Source organism: Cervus elaphus, chromosome 27 (assembly GCF_910594005.1).
Source record: "Cervus elaphus chromosome 27, mCerEla1.1, whole genome shotgun sequence".
Lineage (NCBI taxonomy): Eukaryota > Metazoa > Chordata > Mammalia > Artiodactyla > Cervidae > Cervus > Cervus elaphus.
Genome location: NC_057841.1, coordinates 52,531,728 through 52,537,364, shown reverse-complemented (window position 1 = coordinate 52,537,364; position 5,637 = coordinate 52,531,728). Strand labels below are relative to the sequence as shown.

Genomic DNA, 5,637 nt, shown 5'->3' with positions numbered 1-5,637 from the left:
ACAGCCGCACTCCCGGAAGGCTGCTCTGCGGGCTCACGCTTTTCCGCGTTTATCCCGGAACACAGCTGGGCGGGGCCGGGGGCGGGGCCCGGGCCGATCTGGGGAAAAGGTGGGGCTGGATTGGCTCTGGCGCCGAAGGCTACCAACACACTTAGCACTCCGACTCCGCCTTGTAACAAAGTGATCTCAGTCGGTCACCGAATCCTGACCGTCACAAGCCAGGGCCCAGTGCTCGGGATCAAATCGCGAGCTTCAGCACTGGGTCACCAAATTAGCCGCACATTAGAATCACCAGGGCAGCTTTTACAAATTCCAGGGCCCAAGCTGTACCCTAAATCAATGAATTCGGACACTGTAAGTGGGGTCCAAATCTTAACATTTTTAAAAGCAAAGCTCACCAGGTACTTCCAAAAAGCAGCCAAGTTTGTGAGCTATAAGACTGAGAGATCCTCTCTTCTTTCGTGGAGTTAACAAACTCTGTAAGGGCAAATGCAAATTAAAAAAAGAGAGAGAGAGTTTAATTCTCTGAAAAAAAGAGGAAAAGTTGCCCGGGGCTGGTGTGGCAGCTACACAGTCATCACGGACCCAAGTTCTGTCTATCTTTTCCACGCCACCGTCCCCATGGCATCATGCATTCTGATGTGAAGTTTTCCTGTGATGCAAAATAACTGTCAGTACCTTTCTCAGTTCTTTGAGAAAGAACTAATTGAAGCAGCACCTTTAAAGAGTATTCCTAGAAAACACACCTAATGAGTTCTATCTGCTTTCCATTCATTGGTTACTCACATCTACAAGGGAGACTAGAAAAATAAAAATGATTAAAATTGAAAAAAAAAAAATCTGGACAGTTACATTGCATCCTCAACAACAGAGGGGTTCTTTTCCTAAGGGAGAAGGAAAAAGATTCTGGGGGCAGTGAACAGCTGCCTTGGCCATTTCTACTTATTACTCTTTAAAAGTCTTTTATTATGGAGAATTTTGAACATATACAATTATGAGAATACAATGAACCCTATGCTCAACCCATGATCGGGTTTTGACCACTATTAATTTATAGTAAATATTGTTTCAGCTATACTTCATCTCCTCCCACCCCTTGCCTCCCGGATTATTCTGAAACATATCTCAAAGGTATCTTTTCACCGAAAAACATTTCCATGTTATCTCCTAAAGATAGAAATTTTTTAAAAAAGTGTTTATTTTTTAAAACTGTTGGTTTTTTTAAATAGAATTCAAACAAGATTTACAAATTGTTATTTGGTTGATACATTTCTTAAATCTCTTTTGATCAGGAAACACCTTCTTATTTAAATTCCTACAGCAGGATCAAAGCCATTCATTGTAGGGCTAAATGTACAGCTTAAAATGTCAATTCTACAAAAAATAACATAATGACAGAAATTCACCCTGCAGCATCAAGGACAAACATTATCAGATTATTTCCCATGAAAAAAATGAAGAAGACAGCCTAAAGGCACTGAATACAAGAGAAGAGGAAAATGTGGGGAAAAAATACAAAAATGAGCGATTGGATCATACTGCTTACTTCTGATTTCTCTCTGGGATTTGGCAGGACTCCAGCTGCAATGACAGAAACTCAATCCAAACTGACTTAGGCAAGAAAAAGATTTTATTTGGCTTATAAAATTGTGAAGTGTGTGTGTGTGTGTGTGTTTAGTTACAGCTGAACCCAGGTACTCATACCTTTAGGAAACCACTCCATCTCTCGGTTATGTGTTCCTCTGTGTCGGCTCCATTCTCAGGCGGCCTGTTCCCTATGATGACCACTGGTATCTCCAGATTTATACCCTGTGGGTTAGCAGTTCTCACCTTCCTAAGAGATCTAGCAAAAACCTCAGGACTGAATCTCATCAGCCTGACTTGGGTCATCTACTCACTCCTGAGTCAATCAGTCTATTTGAAATGGTCTGATTCACTAGACAGCCTGGAGTTGGAAGCCAGGACAGCTTTACCGTACAAAGTCTCAGAGTAGGACAGAGGTAATTTCTCAAAGGAAAATCTAGCAACATTTATGAAACAATGGGGACAGGGAGATATAAAACAAAACAAAAACCTGTCTTCTTCAGAGTTATGACCACATATATCCAAGAGGAAAAAAATACGGAAAGAGCAAGATGTAAGAAATTGCTAGACTGTTCCTTGCAAGAAATATGAGCAAAAGTAATGTGAACTCTAGTCTTCAGGGAAAAATAATAACAACAATAACATCAATTAACATTTATGGGGTACTTATTCTAATTCAGGCACTTTACATATATTATCCTATTTAACCTTTGTAATAAATGTATGAATAGTTAGATTATGATCTGCACCTTACAGATGAGGAAACAGAGACTTATAATTAAATAACTTGCCCAAGACAATAGATGGCAAAATGGGACCCTGACCTCTGAACTGGTCCTCTTTCCCATGACGCTCTGCTCCTTCCCAGGAGCCAGGGGTCATTTGCTCCTATGTTTTGTGTTTCTGAACCTATAGACTTCCATCATCATTTAATTCCCTCATGACATATCGCCCCATGAACAATTTTAGACTATTTATGAATTCCAAGCTTTTCATACCCAATTGACTCTGACAGAAAAGACTTTACTTGTAACTTTTTGTACTTCTCCTTGTCTTTCTCTTGCAGTTAAGTGTCAAGCTTAACCTCCAGATGTCTCTAAATCAGAATTGACGAAAGTCTTCACTGTAGAACAAAGATCACAGATTTCTTTAAACAATAGAACTCTGCATTTCTAGGCAGCTTGGGAAATATTTATTCCAATGACTAGTGACAAATTGGTCCAGTAAGTTTGGGGACAAGTTCATAGCTTTCTGCTGATGGGCCTTCCTTTCAGAAGAGGGAAGGCCCACTGTAATATGTGGGATGTGTTCTGAGACGCCTCACTAATCACGCAGGACAGTCTGACCTTTTAAGAAGTTATTACACCCAAGGCAGATTATGTTTTTACATTTCCTACTAAACTACATTCCTTTGACTTCCCTTTGGTATTTATTTCTCTATCTATGGCTGTCCGCCATGGCTTGCAGGATCTTAGTTCCCCAACTAAGGACTGAACCCTGGCCCACAGCAGTGAAAGCATCAAGTCTTAACACTGGGCCACCAGGCAGGGAATTCCCTTTTGGTTTGTTTTTAAAAGCCATTTTCAACTGACAAGATTAAAATCCGAAGCATGTACTTGTCATACAGATCTCACAGGGATTATTCCTCAATTCTCATCATTTGTCATAGCAGCTGAGGTCATCCCAGAAAATCAAACTTCTCACTTTTACAATGTTTCAAACCCTAAAATGAGTTATACCTGGGGGGAGGGTGGGGCATATTTTTTAAACCAGAGAAGAGAGGAGAAAGAAAAAAGCGTACACTTTCACCCTAGTGTTCTTTCTTTATTGAGTCTTTATCCTATGTATAATTTTTTAATTTTACAGTCAAGCCCCAGTTTCTGTGGCTCCAGGCTGCTCTTAACAAAGGCCCAGGGGTATGTGATAGTGATAGCGAAAAACAGGGAAGCCTATCGTGTTGCAGTCCATGGAGTCCCAAAGAGTGGGACATGACTTAGCGACTGAACAACAGAAAGTATGCAGTATCTTTAGAGGCAGGAAAGGAAACTCCCCGGCATGAAAACCTCTCATTTACATGAAAGAGAGAGAGAGGAAAGGAAGGAATTGTATACATATTAATTAATTAAAAATAAGACCTCATGGAAAAGAGAATGAACATAAACAAAAGAAAAAGATGTAAGGAGAGCATTAGACTTATAAATTGAGGGTCCAAACAACAGCATTAGAGAATTAGTATACTGAAGTATAATACAAATAGCAAGAAATAGAAAAGGCATCATTGAAAGTCAAGTTAAAAGAAAAGCTTAAGATGATTACAGTACATGCAGTTGAAAAAGAAAAGAATGAAAGTAAATACGAAGTCCACAAAATAGAGGATAGAAATGATTTAACATGAGGATAATTGGTGTCCCAAATGTAAAGTGCACAAAAAATGGATCAGAAGACTATAAAAGATGGAATAAACGTGATTACCTATAGGGGAAAAAAGATAAGCCTCTAGATTTCATTTGAGTCAAATTTACTAAGATATACTCCACAACTAGAAATACCCAAATTATTCAACTTTAAATATAAAGAGTTCTTTAAGCATTAAGGTGAAAAGCAAATTGGCTACAAGAAAGGAAAATGTCAGGGTGCATCAAATAAGGCACTTAACCTTTTACATTGTATCATTCAATATCCTGGCATGCCGGCCGCCGGAAGATTTCAAGGAGCAACGCCAGGGCGTTCCTTTAGGCTAAGAGATAAAGACACAGAACAGATGGGGTCGAGAGGATCGCTGCAGTCAGCGATGATTCTTTATTCTTCTAAGCTTCATTTATACTAAACCAAGAAGGAGGCATCCCAAAGAAAATTCTTCCCCATGTACATCATCTTCAAGATAACAATCACCAGAGCTCTCTCATGGCTCCAAGGGATAAGAAAGCCATCCTATTTATCTTAAGGGCAGTCGTGCAAAGCTATCTATCTGCATCATGTGTGCATTCAAGGCTTACTAAATGTTCTGTTAAGATTTAACTTGGACAATAAATGCCAGAGGGGTGGCGGGACAGAGAGCTATGTCTGCGAACAGACCCTTGAGGATCAAGGCAGCTCCCAGAGCCAGCCTTTTGGTTCAGGCCGCTCCCCGCAGCAGCAAGAATCAGAAGGAAAAGTAGAATTGGATAATCGGAGGAGATTTAGTAAAAAGGGCTGTCCACAATGTGCAGCCAGAGATTATAGAAGGTAACAAATGATGCTGAGTTTTCCTGGGGTTCACAACCTCAATGACCAGTTAGTACCTCTAAGCACAAAGACTAACGGCCTCTGGTTAGGTTCGGAGCATCCCTGTGCAGCAGCAAAGAAGCTGAGAGAATAAGTACCTGCTTCCCTTCTCCACCTACCTGTGGATCTTCCCACTGCCGTTGACTACATCCATCCTGAAGTCAGAAGGCAAACGAAACTCTTGAAGCAGTTCATATAGGTCAGGTCACCTGGCTCCAGGGCTGGATGGAAAACGTGGATACTGAGGGGCAAGCAGAAGGCAGCCAGGACACACAGTTAGATTATGGCACTCACATACTGACATGCTTTGTGAATTTCATAAAATATTTCTTAGAATAGGCATCGATATTTACATATAAATATTTGAAATCAACTACTATAATAAGTTATATAACTGTTTATTTTATTTGACAGATGCTTTTCTCAAAGCTTTTAAAACAGTTAATAGATATTATCATATTGATACTTACAAAGTGAGCAGTTGTCCAATTCTTGAACTGGAGAAGAGTAAAGCTTGCCAAATTTTCCAGGATCAATTAATTGTGGAAATAGCTGCCAGTCAGATCTCTCATAATAGATCACATGAAAGCCAGGAAAGACTGTTTGGGTATCATTTATATCAAGGTGTTCATTTTGCTGAATATGTTCTCATTTCCTGGCACTCAAGTGTTTTTCTTGCTTACCTTCTGAAAGTTCTTTTCCTTAAGAAAAACTTAGCAATGAAAAGGAAAACATAATTAGAATTTCATTTTATTAACTGTCATTATGATGTCCAACTCTATATGATGA

At 39.7% G+C, this 5,637-nt stretch overlaps 1 long non-coding RNA gene across 1 annotated transcript; it reads right to left on the bottom strand.

Moving 5' to 3' along the window:
* Positions 1-4,198: 4,198 nt before the first annotated feature.
* Positions 4,199-5,637, bottom strand: LOC122684890. The gene is made up of 3 exons (XR_006338185.1): positions 5,319-5,637; positions 4,968-5,089; positions 4,199-4,321 (listed from the first exon to the last, which is right to left on the bottom strand). It is a non-coding gene; the product is annotated as an uncharacterized LOC122684890 (long non-coding RNA).